Source organism: Mytilus californianus, unplaced genomic scaffold, assembly GCF_021869535.1.
Source record: "Mytilus californianus isolate M0D057914Y unplaced genomic scaffold, xbMytCali1.0.p SCAF_3, whole genome shotgun sequence".
NCBI classification, from domain to species: Eukaryota; Metazoa; Mollusca; class Bivalvia; order Mytilida; family Mytilidae; genus Mytilus; species Mytilus californianus.
Genome location: NW_026262679.1, coordinates 84409934 through 84436698, shown reverse-complemented (window position 1 = coordinate 84436698; position 26765 = coordinate 84409934).

The window sequence follows — 26765 nt, the reverse complement described above, 5'->3', positions numbered from 1 at the left end:
TATGCGGACAAGCAGGCGAACTCTCTGTTTGTGTCAGTTCAGCTTTAACGTCCTTGGCACTAACATGCTGTACAAATCAATTGTGCCTTCAATATCTACACAATGTAAACCTCAGTTCTTTGATACAAAGCACAGTACAAAACGTTGATGTGTAATTATCCCTTCACGTAATCGATATCCCGGGGATGCTAATTTTGTGCAAGGTGAGTGCTTCTCTTCTAACGAATATAATCTGCTTACATTTGATTAAATAAATAAATGGAGAATCATCAACTTAATTAGGATTTTACTAGGTAAATCAATTCATCATTTGTTGCTAAAGTCACAATTTGTAACAGAAAATGCAAACTGGAACATAAAACAGTGTTATAAAAGAGAGGCGAAAGATACCAAAGGGATATTCAAACTCATAAGTCGAAAACAAACTGACAATTCCATTGCAAAAAAACAAAACAGACGAAAAGACGGACAATAGTACACAAAACAGAAAACTAAAGACTGAAATCCAGCCCCACATTAAATATATTGTTATTCCAACCCTTTTGAAGGCAGTAGTTCACGAAGTAATAACACCGTTTTCAATATAAATGTCCTTGTTTTACAAAATGCAAAATGTATGGGCATTGTCAAATAAATACGTAAGTTTTGTTTCTCTTAGTGAATAAAATATTTTAACGATAATTGCTTGTTTGATATTTTTTTTACTTGCCAACCTATGAATAACAATTTTGATGTTGCAATACACAATTCTAATATATAACAGTCTGTGCGTACAGGGACTCAAATAATTACCATTATATTTCAATGAAAATTTTCGAGGTTTTCCGAAATTTATGATTCGGAGAGTAATCAGAATGTCCCATGTTAATAGTACAACTATTAACCTACAAGTATATTGGCATGAACTACATTTTAGGGTCCACTTAAAATAATCAATCATGGTCAAGGTTATATCATTTGTATCTCAATGAATCAGATGAACGGTGAAATACGAACTTCCTTATAGCCCTAACGGGCTAATTGTGGCAAAACATTTCAGAGAATAAAGGAATATAAAAGCAGCTTCCAAACATGAAATGTGAGTTTTTAATAATTTATTCTTGAAGATTTATAGATCTCAATTGAACTATAATATATTTATAGAAATCTGGTAGAAAAAACTATTATAAGATACTAGATTTATAATTTAATACCCGAGACGCGCGTTTGTTTTACATAAGACTAGTCAGTGGCCTTAACATTTTGAACAGTTGGAATGTCAAAATCATTTACAAAGTTGAAGAGCATTAAAAATTAAATATGTGCCACGGTGATATAGCAGTGAAATAGCAGTATTTGATGGCACCAGACAGATACAGTACTTGCAACCTTAGGCGTTACTAATTTAGCGATCAGTCAGCGGTCATCGATCAGTCACCGATCAGTCAAGTTCACGTCAAACTCACGTCACCATTCCGTCAGACTTATAGTAAAAATATTTGACTGATCGGACGGATCGGACGGATCGGACCGATAGACCTTTCTGACGGATTGAACTCTACTACGTCACATGATGAACTAATGCAAATTACGGAATCTTAGTTTCGTTTCATTTAATTAAAATGCACTTATAATATAATGTTATTTAATAAACAATGTTTAAATGTCACCAATATGTGCTAATATTAAAATTTCAAGTGTTATTCGGTCATTACAAGTGTTATTTGGATAATAACGGTGTTATTTGGTCATTCGAGGTACCGATTTTTATCGCGATTGGGATTTTTTTTCCGAAAATGCTCTGGAAAATGAAATGACATGATCATTTATTGCCAATTTCTGTGTATTATTTTCAATATTTTTAAGTATTGTTATCCTTATAATTCTTATAAAAAAACTTATCTGGAGGCCTTTAAAATAACTAGTTATAAATAACATTGCTGCATTTTTTATAAAAAAAAGAAATATTGGTAATTTGTTAGAGTTTAAAAACTGGGAACAAGGACGTATGTTAGTTATACATCCTTGCTGGGAAAGACTTTTAGTATCTTTTCTCTAATAATTATTTAATTTTGTGAAAAACAACCCATTATTGCAATTGACATTGCATTATTTCTGATATAAAAGAAGAAATATTTGCATTTTTAAGCAACGAGAACAAATATTTAGTATCTTTTTCCCTGAAATTCAGCATAATTTATGAAAAAGAACCAATTCTGAACTACAAAAAGTACAAAAATCCAATGGCGGTCAATAATTTCCATTAAAATAAAGAAATGATAGCATTCTTTTTCAACAAAAACAAAAGTTTATGCATATTTATTCTTCAATTATTCACATTTTATACAAAATTACTTATCTAAAGCCATTTATAATGACTAATTGCAGTTCACGTTGCAATATTTCTGATAAAAAAGAAGAAATATTTGCATTTTTAAGCAACGCGAACAGAAACATAGCATCTTTTCCCTGAAATTCAGCATATTTTATGAAAAACAACCAATCCTAATGTACAAAAAGTACTGAAATCAAATGGCGATTCATAATTTCTATCAAAATAAAGAAATTATTGCATTCATATTCCACACAAGCAAAATTTTAAGCCTTATATATTTAAAATTCTCATAAAAAATCTTATCTTGATGCCTTTGAAGTAACTAGTTACAAAAAACATTGCATTTTTTTTATCAAAAAAAGAAAAATTGGCAATTTTAAACAATGCGAACAACATTTTAGTATGTTTTCTCTGATATTCTTTTAATTTTATGAAAAACAACCAATTCTGAACTACAAAAAGTACAAAAATCCAATGGCGGTCAATAATTTCCATTAAAATAAAGAAATGATAGCATTTTTATTCAACAAAAACAAAAGCTTATGAATATTTATCCTTCAATTATTCACATTTTATACAAAATTATTAATCTAAAGGCATTTATAATGACTGATTGCAATTGACGTTGCATTATTTCTGATATAAAACAAGAAATATTTGCATTTTTAAGCAACACGAACAAAAATTTAGTATCTTTTCCCTGAAATTCAGCATAATTTGTGAAAAACAACCAATCCTGATGTACAAAAAGTACTGAAATCAAATGGTGGTATCATAATAAAGAAATTATTGTATATGTATTCAACACAAACAAAAGTTTAAGTATTATTCTCCTTACATTATTAAAACTCTTATAAAAAAACTTATCTCGAGGCCTTTGAAATAACTAGTTACAAATAACATTGCATTTTTTTTTATCATTAAAAGAAAAATTGGCAATTTTAAACAATGCGAACAATATTTTAGTATATTTTCTCTGATATTCTTTTAATTTTATGAAAAACAACCAATCCTGAACTACAAAAAGTACAAAATCTAATGGCGGTCAATAATTTCCATTAAAATAAAGAAATGATTGCATTCTTAATCAACAAAAACAAAAGTTTATGCATATTTATCCTTCAATTATTCACATTTTATACAAAATTACTTATATAAAGGCATTAATAATTACTGATTGCAATTGACGTTCCATTATTTCTGATAAAAAAGAAGAAATATTTGCATCTTTAAGCATCAACGAACAAAAATTTAGTATCTTTTCCCTGAAATTCAGCATAATTTTTGAAAAACAACTAATCCTGATGTACAAAAAGTACTGAAATCAAATGGCGGTTCATAATCTCTTTCAAAATAAAGAAACTATTGTATATGTATTCAACACAAACAATAGTTTAAGTATTATAATTCTACTTACATTTTTAAAATTTTTATAAAAAACTTATCTTGAGGCCTTTGAAATAACTAGTTACAAATAACATTGCATTATTTTTTATTAAAAGAAGAAAAAATAGTAATTTTATACATTGCGAACAAAATTTTAGTATATATTCTCTGATATTCTTTTAATTTTATGAAAAAACAACCAATCCTAAACTACAAAAAGTACAAAAATCCAATGGCGGTCAATAACTTCCATGACAAAAAAGAAATGATTGCATTGTCTATCAAAATAAGAGAATATGAAGTTATACAGTATAATACGTGAACAGTAGTTTATATATTTTTTTTATGTGTTATTGCGACCAAGTTGATTACAAATTAACAAGTAAAGGTGTCTTCGTAGAGGTCCTCGTTTATCGAATGTAAATACTGTGGAGTTCGTTTTACATAAGAATTTTAATTATATACGTATCCGTCCGATCCTTGCACATAATTACTTTAATGATCGATCGCTGACCGTTGTCACGGTAACTCCCACATAGCTAATTTGACGTATCTGACGGATTCTATGGGTCATCGATCACCGATCAGTCATCGATCAGTCAAACATCCGTCACCGATCATTCACCGATCAGTCAAGTTCGCGTCAAACAGTAACGCCTAAGGTTGCAAGTACTGTATTGCACACGTTACTAATTAATGGCCATTTCATCAAATTTTACTCACATAAATTATTTTTATTAATATTAGATCGACCAGCTTCACCTAAGAACTCTATTGGTAAACATTAGATATAAAACCCACATATATTTATGTTCTCGTGTTTCACATCGAAATATATATTCAACTATCAAGTTATAAACAGTTTTGTGTAATTTGATGTGTTATCATTTACCTCGTCATATTGATAAATAACATATGTTTTCAGTTCATGTTTGGGAAATTAAATATTATAACAGAGGAAACAATTGTGGCTCTCGAGCAATTCCATGAGTCTTGTTTTTTTGTAGGTCTTACTGTTTTTCGGATTATTCATACAGGTAGTAAAGGTAAACTCGAAGACGTAAAGTTAGCATTAAGATATTGGTATATAAACTCATTATATATACATGTATTAGGATTAATCTTTTTGGACCAGATTCCACGTTATAGTTATAGGTTAGGTCTAATACCGAAGACCATAAAATGTCATTATGATAAGGTTTTAAAATTAGAGACTTCATTAGATCATAGTTATTACACCGTAGACCACATAAGTATATAAGTATTTAGCAGAGACATTATTACAATAAGGATTAAACATCGGAAGTCACACCATAACATAGTTATTACACCGGTACCATAATAATATATCGGTATTTATCAGTAAACCACACTATAATATAGATATTACACAGGAGATAGATGCGGATCAAGGATTTTGAAAATGGGGGACCCAAGGGCCCCCAAACTAGTCAACATTTGTAGTGGAACCGATAAAAAGTCTGGATTAACCATAGATAACGCTCCATAAAGATGAAGGGGGCGGCACCCTGGGCCCTCTAAATCTGCCCCTTGGAGACCACATACTTATGTTGGTGTAAAAACGTGAGTACACATTATGATAAAGATATTACTATATAGGTATAACACCGGAGACGATATCTTAATACCGGTATTACATCAGAGACCACACTATAATATAGGTATTTCATCGGAGACCACACTTTTACATATGTATTACACTGGAGACCACACTGTGATATAGGTATTACACCGGAGACAATACTATCACATATATATTTAACCCCAGCTCTCATGATGATATAGGTTTTACATCGGATGCTACATTATGCTATAATTGTGAAATCGGAGGCCATTTTATTATCTAGACTTAAATCCATATTATCATAAGGGTATTTCATCGGAGATCAAACTATAATAAGGGTTATACACCGGAGCCTACATTTTGACATGTTTCATACCGGACATTACATAATAATATAAATTATACGCCGGATACCATATCATTAAAGGTATTACGTCAAAGGCTACACTTTTACATAGGTTTTACACCAGAGAACAAATTATCATATTGCATTAAATGGAGCTCCAACTTAACTAAAGGTATCACACCTAATAATAACCCGTTACAATGTAGGTATTACACCCGAAACCACAATTTAACATATACAATAAGGGTTTTTACTAGGGCTGTCAACGAGTACTCGAGTACTCGAGTATCGCTCGGAAGTGCCGAGTATCGAATACCAAAATGATACTCGACTAATCGGTTTCCTGTTAGAATGTTGTTTCTTTCTTTAGCTTAAGAATCCCAAATGCTGTTGTTTGAGTAAACATTTTTCAATAGATATTAATTAATTTCTTGATCAGATTATTGCCAGTTTACCTAATTAGTACATGTAATAAATGAGCTAGTAATTATGATATAACATTCCTTGGACTATTATCTAGTCCTACGTAATAATGTTGAGGGTTTTACGTTCATAAGACAACGGCCCACAATAAATAACATGGGTATAATTTTGTGTTTTCATTTTGTAAATGTTTTACCGAGCGAGTACTCGAGTATCTCTCAGTAAGTCCAACGATCACTCGATAAGTAAATCTTCACCGAGTTGACATCCCTAGTTTTTACACCAGAAACCACACTGTGACATATGTATTTATCCGGAGACTACATAATAACATATATACATCATTACCAAGTGATATTACACCGGAGAACATATGTGTATTAATGTCCATTAATTAAAGTTTATATAAGTGTTTATGTCCTCGCAGCTGCCATTTGTTACTTTTTTCTTAATCTTTACTTATTTATTGATGTCTGCAAATTGTTTTACAGCAGTCTACTTTATCTGATAAATCAGGCGTGTCAACCTTGAGGTCACTCCTCCCCAACATTGTCTGTAGTTATCAGAAAGTTTGTTTTAAGTAGCAGTTGAAATTTTGTAAAGGAAATCGATATACATGTTTATTTTTGTAACAATTTTATTCTGTATTTATTGACCCGCCATCCACCCCTAACACCTCCGAGATTGTGGTTTGTGCTTTGGCAACATGCTATGAGGGCAATGTAATAATGGATGTTACCCATTCTTTACTTGTCACAAAATTTTTACCTGAGTTCTCAGGCAGCCCTGAATAAAACGGGTAACTAGGCAGCCCTCTTGTCGGGTGAACGAATCATTTGTTTGTCCATTTGACAGTTCTTTTGGATACATGTTTTAGTGCGCAAATGTTTTTTTCATTCGAGGTTATCCGTCTCAGGTTGCAAAGTGAGCCCATACCCTCTAAGCATGGGCTGGGCCAGCACTCAACATGCAGGTATATAATTTTAGAGTAGGTATTAAATATACTTGAGTTACCTATGTTTGACATGGGATGGGCCAGCGCTCAACATGTCACGCATAGAGCGGTATAATATTTCGAAGTAACACGTGTTCTTCGAATAATGCTTTGAGCTCTTGTCAATTTTCTCTATTAAAGGCTCTCTTTGCTATTAAGTTCACATTGTTTGAGGTTTCATTTAATACTGTACGAGTTATGTTTCTGTTAGATGTATACTCAAGCGGCTCATAACTTTCTCTTATGGTCTAAGTTATTTGAAGTCACAGTAATACATCTACAAGCTACACTCTATCGTCTATTACAGTTGCAGCGATAGATGCTCGAATGATGTGAATTTAAGTTCTTTATTGAGATATGTATGTTATTTATTTTTTAAATACATATCAATCATAAGCATGTTGCCCGTAACGCCAATTTTTATAATTTTTATATTTGTATTTTATTTATTGTGTTTTTAATTTGTTATGTAAATATATATTTTTCATTTTTGATTTATTTTGATTTTTTCCATTGGATTATTATTATTATTATTATTATTATTATTATTATTATTATTTAAATTACTTCATCAGACGTTCTGGATCTGTTTACATAACAGGTTTGATTAGTAGCGCGGAGATGCTTCTAACACACATTAAATCTTAAATCAGCTGGGGGAAGGTCATCGTCCGTTCATAATTTTGTTTGAAAGAAACACGGCACATAAATCATAATATAGTATAGATCTCATTTAGTAACATACGATTGTTATCATACGCTGTCATAAATTACGACGGGTGCCACATGTGGAGCAGGATCTGCTTACCCTTCCGGAGCACCTGAGATCACCTCCAGTTTTTGTTGGGGTTCGTGTTGCTTAGTCTTTTGTTTTCTATGTTGTGTCATCTGTACTATTATTTGTCTGTTTGTCTTTTTATTTTTGGCCATGGCGTTGTCAGTTTGTTTTCGATCTATGAGTTTGACTGTCCTTTTGGTATCTTTCGTCCCTCTTTTTACTGTAGATGTATATTAGATATTTTCATCTTGATTTTTTTCAGCTATTTGAACGATTTAAAACGTTACATTTACATACATATACGATTAGTTATTTCAACTCAACCATATAGACACAACTGGCACAACAATTGTTTAGATTGAATAACCTATAATCGGTTTACACGTTATGCATCGTACAAAGCATCAGAAGGTAAACATAAAAAAAAAAAAAAAAGGTCATCTGACTGTTGATCTTTGTCGTTTTTTTTTATTTAGTTCTTTATTTTTTGTTTAGTTTATTTTAATTTTGTTTCAGTTGTTAATATTCAATTCTTATAAACTATCGTCCTTGACAGATCACACTATGTAAGACAAAGTAATCCATACAGAACAATCTGTTTTGTAATATCTTGTAAGTCACTAGGAGGACACGCGTTCAAATAATAAGTTAGTAAGTTAAAGTACGAGTGAGCCTACATAAAATTATAGGATAAACTTTTATGAGTTCTAATTCGTTTGTTGATAATCATTATTTGACAACATATGCTGACTATTAAAATATATATTGGAGCTTATTGTCACTAAGTCTTACTGGCATAGTATTTGAATCCTCTTATCGCTTGAGAAGATAGATAGGGTAATAATCCACTTAATATATATTTTATATCAGGGTAAGATTTTAAATGTCCTTGAATCTTTCCAAATGTTAACAGTGTCACAGCTTCATTTAAGGTACCAATTTCACTGCACCGGATGAATATTTATAATCAGTAAATGATGTTGTAGCGGGTATGTTGTCAGCTTCACCAATGTCTTCTAAAGTTGTAGGCCAACATCCTCAACAAGGTGGGGATGGAACGAAAGTTAATACTGCGGCTCGTCGTAAAAGTCGAGTGATGTCTTCATTTTCTTTATAGTGTGTCTGTAGTCCACATGTATGTGCCTCTCACCAAATATACTGGAAAAAATTGATTATTTTTTGAAAGAAGAAAATGCTAGTTTGGATGCTGATTACTTTTCAAATTATGCCATTGAAAAGCTTGGCTTTTAGTTTACTTTCTACATTTTTTTTCAGAATGTACCAACAATTTAAAATGTTATCGATAATTTGTCAAAATAATAAATATGTTTGTATTATTTTTTTGGAATATTTTCCAAATTCAATACATTTTCTAGATAAAATGATAAAATATTTTTGCAGAGTCTTCTTGATTTAATAGTAGAATTAAGTATTTTTGTCAGGTAAAATAATGATAAAAAATATGACTATGAATTGGGAATAAACTATAATTGTTAAAATAACAATAGAATTCCCCCTCCCAACAGCACCCATCCACCCCCGGAAAGCAAACACATCAACATTGTATAATGAGACATATTCAGGTGGCAGAAACCAATTATTATACCAATCTTTAAAATTTTATTGATTTGTGATTTACTTTTCCTGAAAAATCATTCAAGCTTATATTCAAATAAAATTTATGGTTTCGGGTAACTAAGATATGTTCGTGCTATATGAATACATGTATATGGAAAACCTGTAAATGTGGGTGTCTTACTTATATTTGCTCTTGGACTTTGTCTGTAGAGTGTCTATATGCCATTTTGTTTTTCTTTATTTATATAGTTATTTGTTTTTATAGTGATTAAGATTATGACACAATGTTGATTGCTGTACCCCAATTTTTGACATTTTCACATGTTATGTCTGTTTGTTTTGCTCACACATTGTTGTCAATATAATAGAATGGCCTATGACTGTCATACAAGTAAGAAGTTTGGCTAGCTATAAAATCAGGTTTAATCCACCATTTTCTACATAAGGAAATGCCTGTACCAAGTCATGAATATGACAGCTGATTTCCATTCGTTTAATGTGTTTGAGTTTTTGATTTTGCCATTTCATAAGGGACTTTCCGTTTCGAATTTTTCTTTGAATACGGTATTTTTGATATTTTACTTTTTACTAGCACGGAGATCTAAAATCTTTGAATGCATTACACATAAGACAAACAATATGATGCCCTGATATAAATTTGATCATCACCATACCTGCATAATCCTATTAATGTGAGCGAATTTTAAGACATAAATGATATTCAATGAATTAGAGCCTTGTCCGCACTTATCCCTTCCATCAAAATCTCCAGATATTTTTGTTAACATAAAATTTAATTCCCACTATTTGATTGGATGAAATCAAGATTGGAAGACCCAATTTTGACTTCTGATTGGTCAAATATATGAAGGAAACCACCAGCATGTGTATGCAACTACTAATATACCTACAATAACCTAGAATTTACATTCATTTGGGGTTTTTTTCTAAGTCCACATGGAGCAATCATTTATTTCTTTACTGAACTATTGAAATTTTTTCGGCGTGGGGGCAATTGATCATTGTCATTTTGCTTTGTTTCTTCTGTTACATGTTCTCAGATCGGACTGGGACTGGGACTTCTTCTAAACTGAGTTTTACTGTGCGTATTTCTGTGTGTTTGTTTATTCCACATTTGCTTGAAGTTTAGGGGGAGGGTTGCATTTCCGTCAAAAACTTTGGTTTTAGTGAACATCATTCGTGCGTTTAGGGGCATCGTCACTTCCTTCCCATGTTGAGCGAGCGGTTAAAAAAATATGATGCTATATAGCACGAACTATTATGCAAATTAAATTCTAATAATTGCTAATCAGCACTGCTGTCATTAGGGAATTATGATTTAGTACCTACGGAACAAACAGTATTTCTAGAATAGCCTGCATAATGACGATCACGAAAACGCTTTATGAACTTTAATAGTGCAGGGGTACGGGAGGTCCCCTCTATCTGGTAAATGACGTCATAAAGGCGCGCATAATTGACGAACTTTTCCGGTAAAGGACATAACTCGAAAGTGGTCTATTACCGGGAGCTGCGAAATAACTATTTCACAAGGCCAACTCACCACTAAAATATACTACAAAGAGAAAAAAAATCCCCTTTTCGACGGAGCTGTTCATTTGGTTCAATTTTGGAATGTAAATCCAAACTAGTTCTCTATGATCCTCTATTCTTGTGTGTTTAGTGAACACGGATATATCAAACAGAGAAAACATTCGAATTTAGATTATTGCTTGGAGACCAAATCATTATTTAGGTAATACACCGGAGAACACACTTCAATATAGGTATTAAAGAGAGACATTACTATATATGTGTCACAACGCTGAACATTATGATAAAGGTATAACACCAGAGACCACATTATGATTAAAATCAACATCGGAGACCACTGGCGCATTACACTTTGCTTTACGTTATGTTATCAAAGGTCGATGTAGATATTGATTCGTTCAATATATACAATCTAAAATAATTGAATTAAATGCAATATAGGTATTATATTAAACACTTTTCTATGTTGATGAATCGTGGCTCACACAAACATTCCATGATATTTTTGTCAATGTTTTTGTAATCTTGATGATATGTCACCATAAGCAGCAGAAAGAAAACAAAACTATTATATGAAATCATAGTTTACCTTTTTTTTTTTAGAGCTTATTGTTTATGTTTTTATTGAATATAGATATAAGAAGATGTAGGTTTTTATGGGGTCGTGTAATTTGATGCTTTGGTTATACAACTGATAAAATGATGTTGTCCTTGACAGTGTCACTAACTAAAACAAACTAATCCATTCTTTTGTAATATCTTGAACATAACTTGAAGACACGCGTTCAAAAACATAATAGCTTTTTTATATAAAAGGAGTGAGTTGACATTAAATTATAGGTTTAACTTTGATCCATTTGAGTTAATTGTCATTTTTTTGTGGACATTTATAGAGGATTAAGGTATTTCCATTGTTTGCTTCTTTATATAGTTTTTTTTTTTATTTGTTCTTTATATCCTTTTCCTTTTATGTTTATGTCTCATGACTGTTCCTGTTATTATAAATAAACTGTTGTCCTTAACAGTTACTCTAACCAAGACAAACAAATTCATACACAGCAATCTTTATTTTGTAATTATGGAAGTCACATCGAAAACTCGAGTTCGAATAATCATAATAACCTCTAAAGTTAAAAAGGATTGAAATCACAATTGATTAAACAAGAATGTGTCAATAGTACACGGATGCCCCACTCGCACTATCATTTTCTATGTTCAGTGGACCGTAAAGTTGGGGTCAAAACTCTAATTTGGCATTACAATTAGATAGATCATATCATAAGGAACATGTGTTTCAAGTTGATTGGACTTCAACTTCATAAAAAACTACCTTGACCAAAAACTTTAACCTGAAGCGGGACAGACGGACGGACGGACGAACGGACAAACGAACGAACGAACGGACGCGGACGCACAGACCGAAAAGCATAAGATGGGGCATAGATATTATCTTTTATCAATAGCGGTTTATTCGTTTGTCATCAGTATTAGACCTGTAAATATGTGTATGAAATATAAAGTTTAGGAGATGTGGTATTATTGCCTATGAGACAACTTTCCAACAGAGCCAAAATAAATCGGATTTAATCAGTTATACATCAGCAATAATGAAAACCATATTGTATAGTCAGCAATAAAATGCCTGTAAATGACAAAATATGTAACAATCCAAAAGAACAAACGGCCTGATTTATGACAAAACAAAAAACAAAAAAGAAATATGACAAAATATTAGTAACTGAATTACAGGCTCCTGACTTTGGACAGGCACATATATAATGTGGTGTGGTTAATAATTATTAAACTTATTGTTTAAGTTTGTAAAGCTGTTGTCTGATCGATGTATTTTTCTATTTTTGTCGTGAACAATGTTTTATTTTTTTCATTTATATTTTTCAAATTGATTCTTATCGATTAAGAGTTATACCTACTTGAATTTATTTATTATCATAGTCAGATATTAAATATCATTTCTTCAACTCTAAACAGTGTCACAGCTTAATAACATTAATGGTGCCAATTTTACTGAACTAGATACACATTTGGACAATTATATCTCTTCAGTGATGCTCAAGGCCAAATAAAATATATGAAAAATCCAAAACATGCTCCAAACGTGTAAGAGCTTGTATCACAAACATAAAAAAAGTAAAGCCGAACCCATTAAAGGAACCAGAGGGAGGTAGTTCCTTATTTCAATTGATTCCCAAAATTTTACAACAGCATAGTTGATTAAAACAATAATCGTAAGTCTTAAGAAAATAATGTAGTATTACTAAACATGCAGTTATATCATATATGCTTATACGTTGCTAGTTTTGCGAGTTTGATAGACAATAATTTTGATTTCCAATAAATGAAAAACATTGACAAAATCAAACAAAATTTCATCGTAAGTAGATTTAATTGAATTTAATAACAAGCATCGTTACCTTGATTATATTTCTGTTTTGATTTAACACTTGTTATCGTCTAATTTAACTGCAGAACGTAAACACTAGGAACCTGATAAAGAAATCTAATATGAACACCAATACTTGTCATTTTCTATACGTGTATATTTCTGTTCCATGAGCAAATGTAGTACTATGATTTACGACATTTTTTCGCTCTCTTAATTTTTGTTATGGACGTCGATGTTCATTTGGTCTCAGCTTACGGTGTGTTAATTTCCAAACGCGTTATCACCTCGGTGGTCTCGTGGCAGCGTGTTTGCCTCGAGCGTGCCTGGGGTTCGAACCGCGGCCGGTCAAACCGAAGACTTTAAAATTAATATTTGCTGCTTTTCCGCTAACCATAAGCCATTGCATTAAGGAGCAAGAGCAAAGACTGCTCGGCTTTGAGTTATGTCTGCTGGTAGATTGACATGTCTTCCTGCGGACTGAAACCTTTGACACGTTAAAAATCCGACACAGAGTGTTGTTCTAGTACAAAACAGGATTTATATTCATATACAATATATATAAAAGATATTTAAGATACTAGGCTTATAATTGTGTACGTCAAACGCGCGTTTTGTTCTACACATGGCTCATCAGTGATGCTCGAATGAAACAAGCCAAATTAAGTTTGTCGTTGAAGAACTTTGACGACTCAAAATTCCGCAATATTTTGAAAATACAGCAAATTACACTATAATTCATTGGGCAGACACGGTTCCTCTGAAACAGTTTTGGCCAGTTCTAGAAATATATGGTATTTATTATTTATTTCCAAGTCAGGAAAATGGCCATTGTTGTATTATAGTTCGTTTCTATGTGTGTTGCATTTTAGTGTTGAGTTTCTGTTGTGTCGTTGTCCTCCTCTTATATTTGACGTGTTTCCCTCAGTTTTAGTTTGTAACCCGGATTTTTTTTCTCAATCGATTTATGAATTTCGAATAGCGGTATACTACTGTTGCCTTTATCTAACCTAAAACGGTTTTGGACAGTTTTACATAAGAACACCTTTTGACAGTTGTAACCTAGAACTAACTCTGACAATTCTAATTTATAACAAATCCTGACAGTTTATCACAAACACAGTTTTGGCCATGTTTATTAATTCATCAAGTTATTTATTTTATTTATTTATTACTGATCTTATCAACTTGATTTCTTTACTTTCTATATGTTTTTATTTCTTTATTTCTTTATTTGACACCTTTTTTTTTTTATTTTTTTGCATCTTTGTTTAATCTGTATTATTTCAAAAAAAAAATATTTTGAAATATCGTCGTTATTTTTCATGGACTAACCATCACTTAGTGCATTTTTTATACTTTCATAATTATTTATTTTTGGTTTATCTGCTTAATAAACTGTTGTTAAGATAAGCGCGAGCCAGAACTCATATGGTTATACTAAATCACATATGTATTGTTAATTAAGATTAATAGGCAAACAAGATATAGAAACACTGCCTGGGAAAAGCGCCGCATTGAATTTGTCAGCAACTAGCTCGAGTTTTTAACTGTAATATATACCCAAATGTGTTAATATTGTCTTTCTGAGGAGAATATTTTAGTAGATTTTTTTCTAAGAATTACGGAAATATCTGAAGTATATTTCTGAATAACTAGGTAACTACTCTTGTTATAATTCACGATCAAAGAGCTGCTCTAATAATAAAAAAGCAAAATGAGGATGTTAAATTTGATGTTTGCCTTTTTGTGCTTCTTCGTTACATTTGTTTGTTCTTATAGTGATTAGGATGATAACACAATGTTGACTGCTGTACCCCTATTTTTGACATTTTTACCTATTGTGTCTGTTTGTTTTGTTCACGCATCGTTGTCAATATACTGGAATTTGATGTGACTGTCATACAAGTGAGAGGTTTAGCTAGCTATAAAACCAGGTACAATCCACCATTTTCTACATAAGAAAATGCCTGTACCAAGTCAGGAATATGACAGTTGTTATTCATTCGTTTGATGTGTTTGAGCTTTTGATTTTGCTATTTGATTAGGGAATTTTCTTTTTGAATTTTCCTTGGAGTTCAGTATTTTTGTGATTTTACTTTTTACGTCATTTAGAATTGTTCAACCCTACAACAATTTCTATTTCTGATAGTTCTACCCTAGAACATATTTGGACAGTTCTACCATATATTTCTAAAACTCATCCTAACAGTCCTAACCTAGAATTGACTCTGACAGTAGAACTGTTCTAGACTTAGAAGGGTTCAGAATAAGTCTATGACATATTATTCTCACAATTCAAAAGAAAGGCTAGAAGATATAGTAACTGTAAACAATATATCGCATGGTCAAGACTGAAATTCCGAGAAGTGTGCATTGGTACTGAAAACAAAAGGGAAAAGTTGATACGGTAAAATTTCTGTCTTACATATGGTCCATTCTAAAGAGTTTGTGGACATTTTCATTGCAGTGCTAAGAGCTTTATGTTCGACCAAAATGTGCTATTGAGCTGTCTTGTTGGCAATAATACCACGTCTTATTTTTACACTCATTATAATCAGGCATTTATGGAGTAGTAGCAATGATTTAATTTTGTTCTGCATATTGAAACTTGCTGGATAGTTTAAAGCAACAAAGTACGTTATATAGAACAACCACTGCGACTAGAAAAAAATTGGCCTATTTTGTATTCTCATATTTTTATGATTTTCAAATCTAGTATAACTTCATGATGATGTGATACCAAGACATATAAATAAATAAGATTCAACAATTTAAACAAAACGGTACCTTAATTTCCCCTAGCTTCACGAGTAGAATGAAAAATATATATTTATAACTTGTTATCCATGGCTTAAAATCAATATTTTTTTATCCTGCAATTGGGTGTTTTATTTTACATCTACAATCCCAAAGATATCATTCTGCTATTATGGGATGAACCACTTTGATCGCTTTAAGCTCCGCCTACACCAAATTATTCTTGAACTTTCATTCCGGCAGAATTGAAGTGGTGCAAAAATATCATTTTCCATACAATGTTAGACAATGTTCTATTATTGCTAGTTGCTTTCAAAATTAATTGGTTCGATACCACGAATAATGAGTTTACTTGAGGCTATGTATTATAAAGTGAGAATGAGAGATTCTATTCTGTATACAGATCATCTGCTAGATTTGTCAATCTCACTTTATAACTAATACGTTATATGCGTTGGTTCCACTTTGGTGAATAAAAATGAAATCTACTGGAAACAAAAACTATTGCACAATGATAAGGTAACACTATAATCCAATTATTGCAGGATAAAGACAACATGTATACCTAGTATTTAAAACTATTAAAAATTTATTATCGAGAATGGATTAATATTGTAGTCAACAAGGTGAAGTAGTAGATTCTTTCTATTAAAATAATTTAAAGGAAAATACCAATGCATACAGGACAACAAAAACTTGATCACGAGTATATTTTTTGTTAGTATTTCATCTCACTTTGTTCATTATAATTTTTTGTAACGAACAATAAAAACCGAAAAAATTACGAATATACTTATAAAATCTAGCAATAACAAAAACTTTTGATTTTACTGCCACAAAAATTAAAAACACATCAATAATCATAAAAGAATATTAATTCTTACTCTTATGACTTATGAATAATTCTTACTTTTACGGACTTATGAAAATTTCAAAGGAATTAGTCAATTCGTACGTCTTTCGATTACTATTTTTTCAAAATATTAATTCAAAAATTTCGAAAAGGCTTCTTCTAGAGTCCTTAAAGTTGTGATGTATAATATTTAAAATAAAATACCTTGTTTCTTTATCAGTGGAACATGAAATAGAAGACAATACCCTTTGCTCTTTTATCTACAAAAATTTTCAGCCTTCTTAAAGTTCGTTAAAATAATATCAATATCCAATAACAACCTTTAATCATCCATGACACAAACCATAAATTTGTACAATGTTATCGCTGCTGTATCAAAGTCGGCAAGAAGAGGGGCACAGTCTGTTCCCATGGGAATGCCGATTGTTTTTTGAAAAACATGATCTCCAGACGCAACAAATATGTTGTCAATCAAGAAATCAAGCATCTTGATAATGTCAGTTTCAGAGATTTTTTTGTTTGAATTACAGTGATTTTTTTTAAGACAAGATACTTGTATCTACGTTGGCCATTTCATGACACAAAGTAGGACCAACTCTTTCAATTTGACTTTTAGTTTGGAAAGGGGAATACTTGTGTAAAGTGTTGATAAGTCAAATGTTTAATACTATTGCAAGATGAAAGAGTGTTAGATTGTATGTACTCTAAAAGATCTTTGAAAATATTTAGTATCCACATCTGATTCACGCCATCTCTAGAATATGTGGTTTCATAATAACTTTGAAGCCCGACTTTGATTGCTGATTAAATTGATGTTAATAATTCAGAAAGAGGTTTCGTGGAGCACTTGGAAGACCCAGCAATATACCGTTGTTTGTAAGGACACTTATGTAGTTAAGGTATCCAATACAGTGATGGAAGATCCAGTTCTTCATCTTTGGTTGAAATTCTAAAGGAACATAGAACATACCTATGATTATCCAGGATTTCCTGTTTAGCAAGTGCCGTGGGGTATATATTGAGTTTCCAAGTGAATTATCAATACCTAATTCATTTATCAAGCTTTTTATGTAATGTGATTTATGCACAAAAATGATGTTGTTTGGGGCTTTTTCTCACGATATTTCGGGCCTTTGGATAATACATTTTGCAGATAAATGTTATCGACAATGTTTAGGTCACCGGTAATAACGTGGCCAACCGGATTAAAGATGAATGGGGAACAAGCACAGGTGCAATCAGGAGGTTTAGACTTGTAGTCGTCAATATTGAGATCCTGCAACACGTGTTTGTAATTGAAAAATGTATTTACAATTGGTTTGGTGTAGGTATAAGAAATGATAGGTACAGACGGATCTTTTAAAATATGGAGGTATTTTCGAGTGAACTGATTTGTGATGAAGGATATTGCCCAAGTTGATGGCACCGAGACCTTTGTTTGCAAGTTTAAGAAAGGATCTTTTCTTCATTTCATCTTTTTCCTATGCGAACTGGTTTGAAAAGTCTGTGAATTGCAATATCCGAAATGATAGCTGTAAGTTTGTATTGGTTTGAATGAGGGTTAGTAACAGTGGTTTCCAAACATAAGTTGTACAGAGAATCAAGTTTTGAAAGGGGTAATGAATAAAGCTTCGTGCGAAAAGATGAATACCTAACGGCTTCTGTATAAATGGAGGCAGGTCATTAATCGAGACTTAATGGAGAGTAGGTGATGTGTAATGACGATGACTATGACTGCGTCTACGTCGAGGAGTAGAGTTGAAAGTTTTCATCACATTCACCGAGCTACAGGAAGGACTAGATAGAATACCTTTACCATCAATTTTGTCATTGCAACCATATGGTGTCGCAGTTCCCAATTATCGATTTCAATAGTCTTCTTTTGTCTAAGGAAAGGTGTTGCAAGATGAGGATTGTTAGTCCAGTCGTATATTTTTTCGATGATGCGTTTATTTAGCCTTTCTTTTGTTTCACCGACGTAAACCAATCCGCAAAGGTTACACTCTAATCCGTAGACAACATTTACAATTTAGATTATCGTAACTTCTGGTAAAATAAGACTTTTTAGTTAAATTGCTAGTGCATTAAGCATCTGTTATTAAAATTCCAAAGTTTTGCAGCCATTGTCTTCACATTTCTAATGAGACAGTGTTGTTAAGATTCATCAAAATCCAAAATGTCTTGTAGAAGAAATGAACACGGCTGCGTACGTAGATTATTGCTGTTGTTATAAGTATGATGATCTGAATGTGTCATGTTAGGGATATTTGTCATGTCTGGTGATGAGGGCACACCTGCCATATCAGACGACACCTTGTCTATGTTGACGTCTTTTTCGGACGTACGAGCCAGTATTCTGTTTGATCTTCGTAAATTCATGCACATCATACTACTTGGCGGATGATGTCTTCGGGGACAAAATGTCCACCATTAGAGACATCGACCCAGTAAAACTTACGAAGGAATGATTTCAATTTCATCACTTGGAACTCTTGGTTTGATACCTTACCTGTGAGCAGCAACCCTCTATCAAGGAAATCATGTTAGGAAATACAAGCCCTGGAATATCATATCAACTGGGAGATATATACTCCGTATGCAGGCGCTGCTGGAATGTTGCTACATAAAAATGGAAAGTTCACAATTGGGAAGCTGAAATCATCTCTTTTGTCGTAAAGTTTTGATTCAACCGACTCTCATTGTCATTTTCTAGATGTAAGTCAAGATATGAGCCAGACTTAACTGTATCTGTTGAAGTAAGTAAACGTTCAAAATATAAATTATCAATCATGACTTAGTGATAGAATATGTCTTCTTGAGGCGATTGTCGCTGTTATAAATTTCTGAGCAGATGATGTTAATTGGTCTGTAATACGGGATGGGAGGAACACTAAATGTTCTACATAAATTGCAGAAATGGTCAGTGCATACAGCAGATACCAATACATTCAATAGCATAAACTGTATAAAGAGTGTTATGATGCAAGTAGAAAGATGTTGGTGTCTGAATTAAATAAAATCCTATTTTCTTATTCCAGGTAATTGCATTTTCCTTGAGTGTGAATTCGGAGAAGGAGTCGCTAATCCTGTCAACGATTCCAATCCGACATACACTGCTAGTCTTACAGGGAAGCAATGCTTAGATAATATTTAAAACATGCCAGTGCTTTAAAGCATGATAGTTTATAGAATCTTTCGAGATTAAGATATTCTTTCAAACCCCATTTTAAGACGACGGAGTCTAAATATGCCAATTTTTAGTTGTAATATATTCAGTTTTACATTCATTTTTTATATTCTTTTAATTTGTTAAATATCATTACTCTTTGTTAAATTTCCAGCAACATTTAGTAATTTAAATATTGATAAATATTTATCTAAAGCTTAAGCGATTTTCAAGATTTGGATAGTTAGTAGTTTCTGGTCATTCACATACAATCTAACTTGCAAAGAGCACCCAAAACGTTTTCAGAAAATCTGTAATTTTCTGCAACGGTAAGATGGAAGTTGAGCTTAGAGCATCTCAGTGTAAAAATAAGGCATTCATGTATATCATTTTCAAATAATTTAATCTAGCTTCTTTTTAGTTCTCTTTTTTTGGGGGATTTTTTTTTTTTTTTTTTGGTTATATAACGCCTCACGTCTTCAAGTAATGATACTTCCTTGGCTTTAAGATTATTTTAGTTTTAGCGTTCCATGATAAAGGAAGATCAAGAAAAGCTCTTCGGACGCAATAAATCAAATTTACAAACTTCACATGATTTTCTATCTTTTTTCCTGTCAGCCCACGAATACGGAAACTAAATTTGATCGCTGGAGACATTCATGAAAAATAGATGTCATAACCAGGAAAGATAGGATAGAAATAAAGTTATCTGATATATTAACTAATAATTCTTTATGTGGCGGAAATTTCATAGACGAGAATGCTGCATTAGACTCTCTTTGATCTTTAGAAACTGTTCCTAAAATACTTGTTTCGATTACTAATTGTACAGATACATAATAAGCAGGGATGATTTCATTGATTACAAATTGAAGATGCATTTTATAATGCATAATGTTTTACCTGAAGACATTACAAAATTGCCATTTTTACCCCTGATAAGGTAAAATACAAAACGCAATTAAATTCTAAATTAAAAACACATTGGCTAATGGCAAAAAGATGAAAAGACAAACACTGCACAGACAACAAACGATTTAACAACAGAACCCCACAAAAAATCAAAGGAGAACTAAGCCATTCATGTCAAGCTCCACTTTTGACACCCGTCGTGTAACAACTGTAATTTGTAGCCAGTAAGAAATAAAGAGGACTGATGCATGACTCTTGTCTAATCCTACTCCATAACTTATCAAAAAAATTATCGTTACTTGTTATTTCACCCTCAAACATACCGAATTCAAATGTTTGAAATACGGAGGCATTGTCTGTATAAGCATCAAAGAATTCAATATAGGAAATAGCACGCACACAAACCATTTAGTCAACTGACAAATAAAATCCAAAGCTAAATATAAAACTAAAGCAAAACAAACTACTAATAAAAACTTATTCGAGAATTCACGTGCTCCAGAAGGATAAGCAGTCACTGTCAAAATAGTGGCATCCTCAGTCATAAAGCCGAAACTCAGATTACAAGACATATTTGATTATAGCCACTGACCGCAATTTCAAAAGGATAGAGGGCTTAAATCTCAAAACAGTAGTTTATATATGGTATACTACTGTTGCCTTTATTTATTTAGACACGTTCGTGTGCTTCTTTATAATCAGGATCCCCGTCAATGCTTGTACTGATGTATAACTTATATTTTTTGGGAATGATGGTGTTAAATAAAAATAATCACTTTATAAATTTCGTGCGTCTGGATTAGGAACGGTTAAACTTCTGTTAATTGCCAATCTCTTATAAACCATGATAAATTTATTCACAACTTTTCAATACTCAGCTAAATAGGGGTCGATATATTGAAAGACACTTGTCTATAACCGAAAACCTTATTTTGACCCCTATCGCTAGGTTGCTGTCTCATTGACACATACTTCACATAGACATTTAATCAGATCAACGAGGAAAAAAGGATACAATTGACTCAATCGGTAACAACCAATCAAATCATAATGGCGTCAGTAAAGCTTTGATTATTTAAAAAAAAGGCAGAATATACCAAAGAGATATTCAAACGTATAAGTGGAATACAAACTGACAACGCCATGACAAAAACGGAAAACAACGGACAGACAAACAACAGTCTATAAAGCATAACATAGAAAACTACAGACTGCGCTACCCGAATTACATCGACAACCGGATTGATCTCAGGTGCTCCGCTATTGAAGGTTGATCAACTGACAGAGCTGTGAGCGTTCCCGATGACGACAAATTCAAACAAGCGTTTTGGACTTACGAATTCGAGGAAAAGAGTAAGGAATTTTGGTTACGACAATTGGAAAAGATATGTAAAAACGGCCAACAAACTCGTTATGGCGTCCTGTAAAACTTTCAATGGATAAATGCATCTTTACAACTTGGAACCCTTGGTTTAATTATTTCCATGAAAGTAGAAACCTTTTATCATGAAAGGATGACTCATACTCTGGTATATCGTATCAATTGAGAGAGATTTATTCTGTGTGCAGATTCTGTTGAAATGTTGCTACATTAAAAAGGAAACTTTACAATTAGGAAACTGAAATAATCTCTTTTATCGTAAAGATTTGTTCTCAACCGACCCGAATTGTCAATTTTACATATAGGTCAAAATATGAAACACAGTTAACTTTATCGGTGGTATTCTGTATTAAAGTTTAAATGGAAAGATGAGTTCAACAGAGTCTACAAACTTTGAATTATTATAGTGAGAGGATATCATCTATATTGCGGAAGGTGTAGTTTAATTATATTGCTAGCTCCTTTTTATTTTTCTCTTGTAGTTCCTTTATGATTTTTGCCTCATATGAATAAGTTGGCAAGAAGAGGAGTACAGACGGTTTTCACAGGAATGCCAATTGTTTGTTGAAAAAAAACTAATACATGTATATTGTCAATCAAGAAATCAATCTACTACAGTGCTTATCCAGAAGGCTTTGGCTTATTACTATACCAATTACTTAAAATGTTTTACCCAATTGCTGTATGTATTCGCCTCTACAAACTGATCAACTGGTAAAACAGTTAAGCTTATTGCTTCAGTAAAAGGTTGTTAGTGTGAAATTAGTGTAGTGAAATAAAAATAATGCTTACCATCCAAGTCCAGGTATTTAATGTCTGTGTCATGAAATTGAAATAAAATAATCACCTACTATAATATAATGCATTTGTTTAAAAAGGTCTAATTTGGATATGAAAACTTCCATCTTAATGACATTCTATACATAATAAGTTCTAAACATTGTTTGATTGATTAATAATTTATTGCTTTGTTTTTTTAACAGGAAGCTGTTGTGTAATTTTAATTTGGATTTTTTCCTTAAACAATAACTGATCTGCTGGCTTTAAGAGAAATAATTTAAATTTATTCATTGTATACAAAAAAATAATCAATGATATCAGGCTTAAGATTTTGTATGCCAGACACATGTGTCGTGTACAAAAAGACTAATCGGTGACGCTCGAATAAAAAAGGTTGAAATGCCAAATAAAGTACGAAGTTGAAGAGCATTTAGGAAAAAAATTTTGAAAGGTTTTTCCAATTACAGCTGAGGTTGTTTATTCCTGGGGTAGAAAATCATTTCTATTTTGAACAATTCAATTTTTTGTAAACTGATAATTTATCATTTTTACCATATCATTTATAATTCATGTCAACACAGAAGTGCGGACTACTGGGCTGATTTTACAGAGGAATCTGTGTAATTTGCACAACATTGATTGTGTCCCTTGATATGTTGTCAACAGTTTTATCAATATTTCACTCATCTTAAAAATAAATTTCAGTGTTCTTTTCAAAACATATGATAATTGTTGACTAACCATGGAAATAATGTGTAAAAACTTGCAAAATGTCAATATGAAAGAAGTTGATTTTTGAAAAAACAAAATTATGCTGTTTGTAATGTTGATTATTACCCTTTATATTAGTAAATTAGTAATTAGAATTACGCAATAACTTTCTGTTAGAAAACAAAGCAATACATTATTAACCAACAAAACAATGTTTAGAACTTATCATGTATCAAATGTCCTAAGCATAGACGTAGGATTTATCCCTCTCTAAGAAGATACATTTGATAGTGTCATCTGCTATGAACAATTAGTGACAATCAGGATATGTTATTTTCACAAAAAAATATATGTTCGTAAAATGTATATGAATTCTAACTTCCTAAATTAAGATATTAGTATCTACATTGGCCTTTATCTGTTATCAATTAAATTTTCAATTTGTTCATCCTGTCTCTTAGTGTTAAATTAGGCCATTTGTTATCAACAAAAAAAGTAAACTCCTTGAAATTAATCGGTTATCCACTTGAACTGTTTTATAGTTCTCTACCCTTTAAGTTATCGCTTGGCGGCAAAAGGGAAATAATCAGATTTCAGAAATTTTTCAGTGACAGACGTATTCCTGATTGTCATGCTGTCTCGGCGCTAGTTGGATTATCAATGTCTTAAAGAACATTCATATTTTTAGTCAATGATTAACTTCAAAATTGATAGTAATTTTTAAAACGTATTGATACAATGTCAATGTTAACATATTAATATAAAGTTTATTGTCGATGATCGTTTTAGTACATATCGCCGGGCAAACCTTATCCTTTAAAATTCATTTTTCGAGTTCGCATTCATTTACCAGAGACATTTAAAAATATTTTCTCTTTTCTAATATTACGCTAATGTGCTTATTAATAAGTATAGATTAAATGTTCCGAAAAAATGTTGTGAAAACATGGAAAACTTCTTAAAGGTTTCTTTTGTGCGTTTCCGGGTGACAGCATTATTCTTTGATATTAGTATTTGACTATAAGATGATTATTACGATTCACCTCCCTTACATCCACTATGGATTTAACTATCATAGAAAATTTCAATTGACCCCATTTAAGACCAGCTCATGTCGTGATTAAATTTTGTGAAAGCTTATGTTTGTCATCGGATAATAGTTAAACAATGGTAATTTCAATCCATTTTAAGGAATTCGAAATGTATCATTTATAAGATGCATTTTTTACATATCTTTTTATAGACATTTGTAAAGATGTGTAAAAAAGTAATTTGAATATCATCAAAATAAAAACTAACACTCATATGCCCAAATCAATAGGAAAGGTATAAAAGGACATGACATAATGTGACTTTCAAACTAAATATATTTTGGGTTCATTCTATCAGAAAAATTTAAAAATTGTCAAAATATGCGAATAGAATTCTTTTTTTTTTCCTTTTTTATTCTACCTGATTTATTTTTCTGTTATTTCTATTTCTTCGTGTTCAGAGGTGAACCCAATAAAACAATACTCTTTTTGGAGTTAAAGCGATTCCCCAGTTTCTGTTGTTTAGCTTGATAAGTCTCTTCCTAATCGATTTACGATATTTGAACATCGGTAAACTACTGTCACCTTAATACAAACCAACTCTTTTCCCCAAAAGAGTTAACTATGAATATATTGTATTTTACACACATTTTATGGCATGTGGAAATCAGCAGAAATTGCCTTGTATTGTATTAAAGTGTTCTCATCACAATATGCACTAAAATCTTATTTGTATTCGTGGGAATACATTTATTCACTTGCAGGTCATTGACAATATAAAAGATTCAATTTGACGGTTCTAATACAAATGTATATGATGGAAATTAAGTATAACTGCATAATTATTCTTATTGCCGTGACATCATGATTTTTAACTTAAATAGTCTAAGAAGCAGTGTAACCGAATGCAGTGTTCAGAGACTTAATTCAATCATCAATTTTTATGTTAGAGTTTTTAGAACCTTTGTACAACTCATATAAAAATAAGATGACGTATTACGATTGCCAATGAGGCAACTTTCCACCAAAGTTCAAAAAAGTTGATGTATCCAATTATAGGCAACATTATGGCCGTCAACAATGAGAAAAACCCAAACCGTATGGTCAGCTATTAAAGGCCTTGACATGTAATTTGTTTTTGTAGCTGAAGTATCTGTTTTCCGCTACATCGAAATTTTTTAATACATTTCTTTTTATTTGTTGTGTCCCCTATCAATGAAACAGTACTCACACAATTCATATGCACTTTATTTGGAGGTATTTTTATTATAAATTAAGAAGCATGACCAACTATTGTCTTTTTCTGTTGGCACTTCTTTGCAAAATTAAATGTTAAAATTAACTTCTTTGATGGGAATGATTTTAACTCTTAAATATACAAATTTATTTAACTTCACACTCCAAACTTTTATGTTATTATACTTTCTCTGTTTAAATTCTTAATTTATGTCATAATCATATGAACGTTAATAGGTTAAATAGCTAGACAAAATCAAAAACAACAACACACGAAGTGCTTTCGTCCCTACGTAGAATATAATTAAAAGTTAATGTAATCAGATGTAGCGGTATTAGTTTTTCTCTCATTGTCATCCGACCACTCAGAAATAGATGTATCTACGCTGTTTTTCTCACGACGTATTATTATATTCATTGAAAGGGATAAAACTCAGTAGGAAATAATTAGTGCTCATAAAACTTATTGATGATTTTGTTATATATCAATATTCATTCCTTAATTAGTTAATATATATTTACATCAGAAGAATTCACATATCAAGAAAAATAGTAAACACAAAATATTTGTTTTCA